This window comes from Salmo salar, chromosome ssa04 (genome assembly GCF_905237065.1).
Source record: "Salmo salar chromosome ssa04, Ssal_v3.1, whole genome shotgun sequence".
NCBI lineage: Eukaryota > Metazoa > Chordata > Actinopteri > Salmoniformes > Salmonidae > Salmo > Salmo salar.
Window position 1 is genome coordinate 43350079 of NC_059445.1, and position 12638 is coordinate 43362716.

At 42.8% G+C, this 12638-nt stretch overlaps 1 long non-coding RNA gene across 1 annotated transcript; it reads left to right on the forward strand.

Annotated features, from left to right (window-relative positions):
* The first annotated feature begins 123 nt into the window (after window positions 1–123).
* Window positions 124–10624, forward strand: LOC123742578 (uncharacterized). The gene is made up of 3 exons (XR_006769734.1): window positions 124–226; window positions 9937–10035; window positions 10461–10624. It is a non-coding gene; the product is annotated as an uncharacterized lncRNA (long non-coding RNA).
* The last annotated feature ends 2014 nt before the right edge of the window (window positions 10625–12638 follow it).

Consider the following 12638-nt stretch of genomic DNA (forward strand, 5'->3'; position numbering starts at 1 on the left):
TCACCCACGGTCGCTTTGCCCCCCTGGCTTGGTGGGACTTCCTGGAGGAGGGCCTGGTGTCAGTGTAACCCAATCAGCACAGACTGAGGTGTTCTGCAGCCACACAGCCGAGCATGGACAGAATTTATGTAGCAGCCCCCCAGCTCTGTCTGTGTCCTGTAGTGTGGCGGAGAGAAGTTTTACAGACGGGTGGATCTTGCCATCCCCAGAAGCTACTGGCAAACAGGTGAGAATGGCTTTCCATTCTGCTGTATTGAACTGGTAATGAGGACAGACCAGCTTTCCACATGGAGCTCCCACCTCCTGCTGACACATTCTCAGACAGTGTCTGGTACTCTGAGCTTATTGCCGTGACACACAACATGTGATTCATTATGCTTATTTCAGGAAGTTATATTCATCAAAACAGAAAATAAGCTCAGTAGCTGAGAGTTGCTGAGCTCATGGTTTAGAGAGTGTGAGTGATTGGTGATGTGTGAATTGATTTGATATTTGAGAGAGGCATGTGGAGCTTTTAGCGCTGTGCAGTGTGGGACTGGGAGCCCTTGTGAGAGCGACCCCAGGAGGGATGCCACATTAGCAGTGCGACCCCCAAGGCGCTACCTCGCTAAGAGGTTAGGACCTCTCGGCTGTGTGCTTGCGCTGCAGCTTGTTCAGCAGGATAGAGGGCCTTGACTCTTGTTGATGCCATGACGAACCTGCTACCCCCGGGGGTGCCACAGATGTTACAGGCTTGCAGGTCAAGGCTCCCCTGGAAAGGAGCTATTGTAGGGAACTAAGTGAAACACCATCATACAGCACCTTTAATGCATTATTTAAGCGTGATGTGTGGTATGCAGTGGTGTATAGCTGATGGTACTGCATGTATAACAGCAGGTATACATATAATATTGTTGACAAACGGTGCAGTGATTATGGTTGCCAACAGAGAATGTCAGGATGTGAGAGTAATTGCATATTGATTGATAAACAACATATCTTTAAGGTCAGTGGATCACATCCAGTCATTCTGATTACATTAGAAGCTTCAGTACACGGTGAGTGGGCATTTGAGGCAGAGCTAGCAGTGTGACCCAACTGACAACAGCTAATTTTCTTCAGTTTTGATGAAAAAGTATTGCTCTTTTTTGTTGGCTATACCATGGTTATTATTTCCAGGTGGTATTTTAAAGAAGAAACAACACTTATTTTTCAAAAAACAACACTTGCTTGTTTTTTTTTGTGCTGAGTGGTGTAAAACACATGGACATTATTTTCAAGTGGGAATTTGAAAATAATGCCAGGTATGTGCAGAGCAGAATGGTATCATCTGTCAGTATTCTGTGATCAGTGCTCACTACTATCATATCTCACCAGAAGATGCTGCTGTTGCTCTCAGTCCAAACATACAACCAACCTGCTCCTCTTTTCCTTGTGTCGCTTTTTCATGTAAATAGGAGTGAAGAACATGAAAATCTGGCAGGACCACAGCACCTAGACATTCCCCTCTTCCTCTTCTGGTCCGTCCATTGATCTTTTGTTTTCTGTGGTTCATTGGCCTGTGGTTGTTTTGATGCTCTGTGTCAGAGGAGTGCTCAGAGAAATGAAATTGCATCCTCACAGGGTTACCAGTCAACTGTCTGTTTTTCGTCAGTGTTAATTTAGTTAAAAAAAATAGTGACTAAAATATTAATTAATCACCTATTTTTCTGTGGAAATTGACGAGAATATAACTGAGTAAATAGACCCAGAAAAAAACTATTACTAAACGAAAAAGATTTTTCATTTCAGTTGACTAAAACGAGAATAAAATGAGACAAGACTAAATGATCTCTGTGACTAAAATCTGACTACTAAGTGGACTGAACAATAGCGTTTGAGAGATTGAGAGCTTTTTAGAATTAGCATTGCAGATGCACAGTGCAGTTCAGTTCAGTTCAGCAGTGGGAAGGACATGCCACACCTGGCACACACAGCCTACATCAGCTGGTGAGCTGCGGGGGAGCAAGCGATGAGTGTGGGCAGACAGGCAGACAAGCTCTGCTCTGCTCCGGCTCCAATTATACACTTCACGCAGGCGACTCTCTTGCTTAGCTACCCTTTGCCTGTTTAAAAAACACAAGCTGTTTTATGAAATTAAAAACAATAGCAGCATTGAGTTTAATAGTAAAATTAACGTAGCAGGCATAAAATAAACTCCTGAAACTAGATCCGCTACATACTGGTCTTGATTAGAAGAAAAAAAAATGTCAGCGGAGGTTCTCTTCTGCAGTGTTTCAACCAATCCAGTAAATGTGGAGGAGGAGGTAAGATGGAGTGGCACCTTGTTAATGTCCAAAATAGGAAGTCACATCACAGTCTCTCTTTCCATTTCTCCTGAAAACAGGAACATCTGGTTGTTGGGGAGTCGGCAGAGGCCAATAGTAAAACAACAGTCTATGTTTTTGGCTCCCTTGAGTATTGGAATGTAAACTGTCTTTGAATTTGTAGTGTTACTCAACCCTCCCTCTTTCCCCACTGCATTTCAAAGCCAGGTTCTGTAGCCAAGTCTCTCTCTTTTCCTCAGACAAAACAGCTTGATTGTAGCCCTCAGAGTTAAAAAGATATACCCGTGCTTTTTTTTCTTTCTATCGTGCATTGGCGGTTCATCTTCTCTCTCTCTCTCTCTCTCTCTCTCTCTCGCTCTCTCTCTCGCGCTTGCTCTCTCTCGCTCTCTCTCTCTCTTTCTCTCTCTCTCGCTCCCTCAATTCAATTCAATTTAAGGGCTTTATTGGCATGGGAAACACATGTTAACATTGCCAAAGCAAGTGATGTAAATAATAAACAAAAATGAATTAAACAATAAAAATTAACTGTGAACAATACACTCACAAAAGTTCCAAAAGAATAAAGACATTTCAAATGTCATATTATGTGCAAATAGTTAAAGTACAAAAAGGAATCTAAATAAACATATATATGGATTGTATTTACAATGGTGTTTGTTCTTCACTGGTTGCCCTTATTTTTGACCAGATCCTAATTGGTATGTTGAATTTTATGTTCCTTTTGATGGCATAGTCGGCCATTCTTGCCTTGTCTCTCAGATCGTTCACAGCTTTGTGGAAGTTACCTGTGGCGCTGATGTTTAGGCCGAGGTATGTATAGGTTTTTGTGTGCAATGGTGTCAAGGTGGAATTTGTATTTGTGGTCCTGGCAACTGGACCTTTTTTGGAACACCATTGTTTTTGTCTTACTGAGATTTACTGTCAGGGCCCAGGTCTGACAGAATCTGTGCAGAAGATCTACAGTTGAAGTCGGAAGTTTACATACACTTAGGTTGAAGTCATTAAAACTCGTTTTGCAACCACTCCACAAATGTCTTGTTAACAAACTATAGTTTTGGCAAGTCGGTTAGGACATCTACTTTGTGCATGACACAAGTAATTTTTCCAACAATTGTTTACAGACAGATTATTTCACTTATAATTCACTGTATCACAATTCCAGTGGGTCAGAAGTTTACATACACTAAGTTGACTGTACCTTTAAACAGCTTGGAAAATTCCAGAAAATGATGTCATGGCTTTAGAAGCTTCTGATAGGCTAATTGACACAATTTGAGTCAATTGGAGGTGTACCTGTGGATATATTTCAAGGCCTACCTTCAAACTCTGTGCCTCTTTGCATGACATTATGGGAAAATCAAAAGAAATCAGCCAAGACCTCAGAAAGAAAATTGTAGACCTCCACAAGTCTGGTTCATCCTTGGGAGCAATTTCTAAACGCCTGAAGGTACCACGTTCATCTGTACAAACAATTGTACGCAAGTATAAACACCATGGGACCATGCAGCCGTCATACCGCTCAGGAAGGAGACGCGTTCTGTCTCCTAGAGATGAACTTACTTTGGTGCGAAAAGTGCAAATCAATCCCAGAACAACTGCAAAGGACCTTGTGAAGATGCTGGAGGAAACAGGTACAAAAGTATCTATATCCACAGTAAAACGAGTCCTATATCGACATAACCTGAAAAGCCGCTCAGCAAGGAAGAAGCCACTGCTCCAAAACCGCCATAAAAAAGCCAGACTACGGTTTGCAACTACACATGGCGACAAAGATTGTACTTTTTGGAGAAATGTCCTCTGGTCTGATGAAACAAAAATATAACTGTTTGGCCATAATGACCATTGTTATGTTTGGAGGAAAAAGGGGGATGCTTGCAAGCCGAAGAACACCATCCCAACTGTGAAGCACAGGGGTGGCAGCATCATGTTGTGGGGGTGCTATGCTGCAGGAGGGTCTGGTGCACTTCACAAAATAGATGGCATCATGAGAAAGGACAATTATGTGGATATATTGAAGCAACATCTCAAGACATCTGTCAGGAAGTTAAAGCTTGGTCGCAAATGGGTCTTCCAAATGGACAATGACCCCAAGCATACTTCCAAAGTTGTGGCAAAACGGCTTAAGGACAACAAAGGCAAGGTATTGGAGTTGCCATCACAAAGCCCTGACCTCAAGCCTACAGAACATTTGTGGGCAGAACTGAAAAAGCGTGTGCGTGCAAGGAGGCCTACAAACCTGACTCAGTTACACTAGCTCTGTCAGCAGGAATGGGCCAAAATTCACCCAACTTATTGTGGGAAGCTTGTGGAAGGCTACCTGAAATGTTTGACCCAAGTTAAACAATTTAAAGGCAATGCTACCAAATACTATTTGAGTGTATGTAAACTTCTGACCCACTGGGAATGTGATGAAAGAAATGAAAGCTGAAATAAATCAATCTCTCTACTATTATTCTGACATTTCACATTCTTAAAATAAAGTGGTGATCCTAATTGACCTAAGACAGGGAATTTTTACTAGGATTAAATGTCAGGAATTGTGAAACTGAGTTTAATTGTATTTGGCTAAGGTGTATGTAAACTTCCGACTTTAGCTTTAGGTGCAGCTGTAGGCCCTCCTCGGTTGGGGACAGAAGCACCAGATCATCAGCAAACAGATTCTAGTAGGGTGAGGCCGGGTGCTGCATACTGTTGTAGTGCCCTCGCCAATTCGTTGATTTATATTTCGAAGAGGTTCTGTGGAAAGAAATGTGTGTTTTTTTTGCCAATTTTAACCACACACTTGTTGTTTGTACACATGGATTTGATAATAATATATGTTTTTCCCCCAACAGCACTTTCCATCAATTTGTATAGCAGACCCTCATGCCAAATTGAGTCAAAAGCTTTTTTGAAATCAGCAAAGCATGAGAAGACTTTGCCTTTGTTTTGGTTTGTTTGTTTGTCAATTAGGGTGTGCAGGGTGAATATGTGGTCTGTCGTACGGTAATTTGGTCAAAAGCCAATTTGACATTTGCTCAGTACATTGTTTCACTGAGGAATTGTAGGAATCTGCTGTTAATGATAATGCAGAGGATTTTCCTAAAGTTGCTGTTGACGCATATCCCACGGTTGTTATTGGTGTCAAAATTGTCTCCACCTTTGTGGATTGGGGTGATCAGTCCTTGGTTCCAAATATTGGTAAGATGCCAGAGCTAAGGATGATGTTAGAGTTTAAGTATAGTCAATTGGAATTTGTGGTCTGTATATTTTATCATTTCATTGAGGATACCATCAACACCACAGGCCTTTTTGGGTTGGAGGGTTTGTATTTTGTCCTGTAGTTCATTTAAGGTAATTGGAGAATCCCGTTGGTTCTGGTAGTCTTTAATAGTTGATTCTAAAATTTGTATTTGATCATGTATATGTTTTTGATGTTTATTCTTTGTTATAGGGCCAAAAAGATTGGAGAAGTGGTTTACCCATACATCTCCATTTTGGATAGATAACTCTTCATCAATTTTCCCAGAATTGCTTAGAGTCTATGGATTCTTCAATTACATTGAGCCCATTTCTGACATGCTGTTCCTTCTTTTTCCGTAGTGTATTTCTGTATTGTTTTAGTGATTCACCATAGAGAAGACTCTGGTTTTCTGGGTCTCTATGTTTTTGGTTGGATAGGTTTCTCAATTTCTCTCTTAAGTTTTTTCATTCTTCATCAAACCATTTGTCACTGTTTTTAATTTTCTTCGGTTTTATGTTTGAATTTTTTTGATTTGATAGGGAAGCTGAGAGGTCAACTATACTGTTTAGGTTTTCTACTGCCAAGTTTACACCTTCACTATTACAGTGAAACATTCTATCCAGGAAGTTGTGTAAAAGAGATTGAATTTGTTGTTGCCTAATTGTTTTTTGGTAGGTTTCCACACTACTTTCCTTCCATTTATAGCATTTCTTAATATTATTCAGTTCCTTTGGGTTTGATGCCTCATGATTGAGTATTGCTTTGTTCAAGGAGACTGTGATTTTGCTGTGATCTGATAGGGGTGTCAGTGGGCTGACTGTAAACGCTCTGAGAGACTCTGGTTTGAGGTCAGTGATAAAGTAGTCTACAGTACTACTGCCAAAAGATGAGCTATAGGTGTACCTACCGTAGGAGTCCCCTCGAAGCCTACCATTGACTATATACATACCCAGCGTGCGACACAGCTGCATGAGTTGTGACCCGTTTTTGTTGGTTATGTTGTCGTAGTTGTGCCTAGGGGGACATATGGGGGAGGGAATGCTGTCACCTCCAGTTAGGTGTTTGTCCCCCTGTGTGCTGAGGGTGTCAGGTTCTTGTCCACTTCTGGCATTTAGGTCGCCACAGACTAGTACATGTCCCTGGGCCTGGAAATGATTGATTTCCCCCTCCAGGATGGAGAAGCTGTCTTCATTAAAGTATGGGGATTATAGTGGGGGGATATAGGTAGCACACAGGAGGACATTTTCCTCTGTTGAGATCATTTCCTTTTGAATTTCTAGCCAAATGTAAAAAATCCCTTCCCTGTTTCACACCTGGTAGTTTGGTGGATTGGACTACCAGCTCTCTGTAACCTATACCATGTTTCTTGTAGGATGACAATGTCTGTAGTTCTGATTTCTTTGGTGAAGTCCAGGTTCCTGCTCTTTAGGCCAAAGGCAGATGACCTCAGGCCTCGGATATTCCAGGATGAGATGAGGGAAGGCTTTGTGTTCCATAAAGTGTCCAATGTTGTTAGTCGTGTGTTTTGGCCTCAGACCAGTAAGTGTGATCAGAGTCTGTGGAGCATCTGGCACATGCCATTGGCTTGGGCTAGTGTAAGAGTGGTGGTTGGGCCTGTTTGCCTGCTCACGGCCTGGGTGTATGTGTGACTTTCATGCTGAATCCCTCTTTGCGGGGGTGGGGTGCATGGAGTGGGGGTGTGGTTGACTTGGGGGGGTGTTGATTGGTTGGGGTGGGGGTGTGGATATGGCTGGTGATCTGGATGTAGGTCCTCTCGGCATGGGTCCTCTATGTGTAGGTCCGGGGGGGGGGGGTCCTTTAGGGTCCGGTTGAAGGTGGGCACTGCTGCCTTGTAGAGGTGGACCTGGTCGTAAAGGCTGTTCAAGTCCAGGGTGGAGTGGTGGGGCAGATAGACATTTGGTTTTGAGGCACAGTTATGGCAAATACTTGTGTTTACCCACTGTATGGTAGCAGGGTTGAAGTCTTTTCATGGTAGCAGGGTGGAGATAACCAGTTGTGCGTTGGGGAATGTAGTAGAAGCTTTTTCAATCACTCCCTTGAGTGCTGTGGCCACGCTTTCTTGCTGTGCTCTCAGGTCATTTGTGCCTGTGTGTATTATTATGTGGCTGGGTGACCCTAGTTGGTTCTCAGACAGAAGGTCTAGGGAGCGTTGGGTGTTTGGACACCAGAGTTTAGACACTGTGTTTGGGAAAACATTTATTTTCTTGTATACATTTTCTGTTGGAGTCCATAAGGAGTACAATCTGTTTGTGTATGTCCTCAGGGGGGTTGTCAGGAGGGCTATCTGGGTGGCTGACAGGGGAGATGCTCAGAGTGGGTGGGATCCCCTGGGCTTGGGGTTCGTGATTTGTCTGTCCTGCTCTGATTTCGAGGCTATGGTCAGGGTCTGGGGTGGACTGTTCTGCTGTGGTGTCAAGACGTTGGTTAGAGTCTGAGGTGGGCTGTTATGCTGGCTTCTCTGCGGGGGTGGCCAGCCCTCTAATGGGTTGTTCTCTGTCACATGTCATCATTCTCACCTTCTCCTCAAGCACTTTCACCTTCTCCTCTAGTGCTCTGTTCTTCTCCTGCTCCTGCTCTTTCTCCTGTTTATGTTGTCTCACCATAGTCCAGAGTGCAGATATGTCTCTCTCCACCTCCAGCTTTCCGGGTTTGGTTGAGGGGGTGTTGTTGAGCTGGACAATTTTTTGTGCTGACTGGAGTGTGTTTCACTGCTGTTCCAGCTCCACCTGCCTTACCTCCAGCTGGGTGAATTTATCCTTCATTTCAATGAGGGAGTAGTACTCCGTTCTGGGAGGTTGACTTTCCGCTTGGGGTTGCTCATCTGTGGGGTTGTATAATGAAGAGGTCTGGTCTGACATGCTCTGGGTGGGGGTATCTTTCTCCAGAGAGAGCTTATCCTGCTGAGCTATCTCTTTGATTATGTGAAAGTACAGCTGAAACTGTTTGGGGTTGCCCTGTATCATTACTGTTCCAGACTTGTACAGGTTGACATTGGGTGACTCCTCGTTGTCTAATATCCTGAGTTTCCACCCATCACTAACAGAGGGGTAGGGTGTTAATATAGCACTGCGCCATGCCAGGGGATGGTCTGTGTGGATGATTACGTTTCTTATGTTCCTATTTTTATAATTGTCAGCAAAAAGTGTCTCTTGATTTTCCATAAGGAGCTTTTTTTGTACTCTTTTTGTGCCTTATCATTTTTTACATCCAGAGGGTACTGTATAGTAATGACCTCTGAAAAGTGGGAGGGGGCTTCAAAGGCTTCTGCACTTGGGTGGGGTAGGCTTTGAAACTCTCCTGCGATTGTTGGGCTGAAGGGCATTGACACCTCTCACTTCACACATCATGTCTAATTGAAGTTGCAGTCAGATATGTTCTGTCCTAGCAAGCTTGGTAGCCTTAACTTAGCATTAATTTCTTATAAAGTAAAATATATCATTGTAATGTATTTTTCTTCCTGGCGTTAAAAGTAGCTTCATACTAAACATTACTCACTCAGTTCCAGGTTGGATGGTGTATTCAGGTTTCTGTTGTTTGTTTGCCAGAGCATTTGCTGTTTGCTTGGAAATAAGAATCTTTGGTAGTAGGAATGCTTCCAGGTAATTCTGTCCAAAATCAGGTTGTAGGTTTGGAGTTTTGATTTGGAGTGAAAGTTATTTTGTGGAGGTTATTATCCTGTGTATGTCCTTGCCGAAAAATCCAAGTTGATCTAATTCTAAATCTATATTTTTGAAAAAACATGCTAAAAAATGCAGGAGCTCATCTGCTCATCTCTCTCTCTCTCTCTCTCTCTCTCTCTCTCTCTCTCTCTCCCTCTCTCTCCCGCCCTCTCTCGCCCTCTCTCGCCCTCTCGCCCTCTCGCTCTCTCTCGCTCTCTCTCGCGCTCTCTCGCTCTCTCTCTCTCTTAGTTGACTAAATTGGCTCACTCTTTTCGTCATTTTGACAATAACCACGAGTGTGCAAATCTGTCATCAAGGCAAAGGGTGGCTACTTTGAAGAATCTCATATAAAACATATTTGGATTTGTTTAACACTTTTTTGGTTACTACATGATAGTTACTATGTGATAGTTTGGATGTCTTCACTATTATTCTAAAAATAAAGAAAAACTCTTGAATGAGTAGGTGTGTCCAAACTTTTGACTGGTACTGTATACAAAACTTAAGCCAAAATATACATACTGGTACGTACATCACATTCCTCCTTGGCATTGGAATTTCCCATGAAGAGGGCAGAGGAGGACAGAGACACCTTAGTTTTAGCAGGGCAGGTGTCTACTGCTAGGCCCAAGTGGACAGCCCCCCCAGTATCTGGTGGTCATGATGGTGCTTACATCTATGGTGTGCTGGGGGGATGGCTGTGCTCTGACACACTTCCTCACTGCAGAACAGGAATCAGTCAAGGATATCCAACTGAACATCAGTCATGCATGGGGAACAGCCAGCGAGGAGAATGAGCTCGATCATCCGTGCAGATCCCGAGGGGGTAGGTGGTCTTGGGGGAGATGGAGGATGTGAGAAAGAGGGGTTACTGGACAGACTCCAAGTACACAGACAATGCAACACACACCCAGGAGACTGTCATAATTAGAAGTTAATTTTATGCCAATTTCACTGAGCCTTGCTATAATCTGTATCACCAAAGCTTTAGTCAGATCTGACAACAAGATTATGGTCCAATAATAAATGAGTGATCAGCAAAGCTGTAAAAATACCTTTGTTTTGACTGCAGTTAACCGTTGTAATGTTTTTCTACCATTCATCCATAAATCCCACCCTCTTGCTCTCTTTTTATCTCTTTCTCTCTTTTTATCTCTTTCTCTGCCCCTCTGTTCATCTCTTTGTCCCAATCTCTGTTTCTCTCTCTCTACACCCCTCTCTGTCCCTCTCTCTCTGTCTCTCTCTCTCTAGGTTGGTGGCACCTTATTTGGGGAGGAGGAGCTCGTGGTAAGACTTCCGCCCCACAGCTAATCCAAGATAGAGGTACTATCATGGACGCAGCTGCAATAGCTTGCTTACAAACATACATATCATAGCAGCTCATAGCAGAATTTACAACGGATTTCATAGACACTGTACAGTATGTAGTCAAAAGAGGTCTTACCAATCTTTACAGTATGTATTATGACTTATTAAAGAACATATTCTTCAAGGAGGCTACTTGTTTACATTTCATTACCACATCCGGCATTCCATATTCAGTGGGATGGTTATACTGCATAGGCACTCCCTCTCTCCCTTTATAAAAACATCATGATACAGTAGTTCTCTGACCCAACAGGGAGCAGAGTTTATTGAAAAAGAAAAGAGGAGTTTTTAGGGGGGAAATTCAGAAGTGATTGAGACGGGGTGTGAACACAGAGGCACCCTGATAAGGAGGAGAGACGGAGAGCAGTTATAGCCTCAATCCAGTCAGATAATGAATCAACACTGATTGTGGCCTAAGTCTCAAGCTGAAAAAGAATTGCGGGAAATGTTGTATAGAAAAAAAGCAAACAAACCACAAACTTAGCGGCGTTTTCTGTTTCTGTTTCAGTCGGCTTTCAAAATAAATGCAGTGGGCGCTGAGGGACCATTAAAAAAACTGCACAGAGAGAACCACTTTGTTGAGAAACCCAAGCACATTAACAGTGTGAATGGAGAGAGAGAGAAGCACTTTTAACTCCTAAACTTTAAAAAGTGATTTAACATTATCTCATCTGATTGAGCTCAGCTTCTTGCCCTTCTGGCCAGCGGAGGTCCATGGACTGGGCTTAATCTTGCATGCTCAGTGTGGAAGAATAGGTTTGTCTTTAAGTGCTTGAGGGGTAAAGATGAACTGTGCTAGTTATCCAATCAGCAGAGCTTCCTCTCCTCTCCTGGTCCTTCAATACCAAATGAACATCTCACTGAGCACAGATGTCAATTCAACATCTATTCCAAGTTGGTTCAACGTCATTTCATTGAAATACACCCCCACCTCTTAAAAGATGACATGATTGCTGTTACGTGATTCCACTCAATAAATCAGAAATGACAAATCTGGGTCAGTACAAATATCCTTGCACACTTCCAGTGGGGTCGAGAGGAGATGCTCCAAGTCTGCAGGCCCATGGAGCACTGCTGAACGAAGACCTCTTTTTAGGAGTACAGTTGCAGGGGATTAGTGAAGGGAATAAGTTCTCTCTAAGTTCCTGCAAGTTCAAAAGGAAACATGAGAAGAAATTATGAAATGAGTGATTAAGCCAACTGTTGCCTAGCACCTAAATACCCACGTTCAACAGGCATGCATTTTCTCACCCTTTTGGGCAATTACTAAAGTGTGATGTTTTGCTGTAGCACAGCAGGACAGAACCCAGGAACAAGAAGGGAGGGGTGCCAACACATCTACTTACTTGCAGACTTGCTTCATTGCACACCCAGCTGTGTGTTTTGATGGATTGTGACACTGTGTGTAGTCCAGGTAGTATCTCAAGGTAAAAGTGATTACCAAGATGCAACAAATTGTCACGTCCTGACCAGTGTAGGGGTTATTTGTTATTGTAGTTTGGTCAGGACGTGGCAGGGGGTGTTTGTTTTATGTGGTTCAGGGTGTGTTTTGTGTATGTGTTTAGGTAGAGGGGTGATTTGATTTATTAGTCCGGGGTTTGTTAGTCATTGTTCTATGTTAGTTATTTCTATGTTCTATCTAGTCTTTTGTAGTTCTATGTTTAGTTAATTGGGGTTGGACCTTCAATTGGAGGCAGCTGGTTATCGTTGCCTCTGATTGAAGGTCCTATAAATAGGTATGTGTTTTTCATGGGGTTTTGTGGGAGATTGTGCTTGTTTAGCTGTGTGCCTGACAAGACTGTCCAGTTCGTTTGTTTTGTATACGTTTATTGTGTCTTCCTTCTTCACTAAATAAAAAGAAGATGAGTATATATTTTCCCGCTGCATCTTGGTCTTTACCCTACGACACCCGTGATACAAATTGCAATTTACAGTGATCACAGCCAGGAAAATGTATATTTGGACAGTCCATCTGTAGTTGCTCTACAGACTATCATTTCAAATAACTATCTAGTAACCCTAGCCTTAACATTAACCCTTATCCCAATCCTAAACTTAACC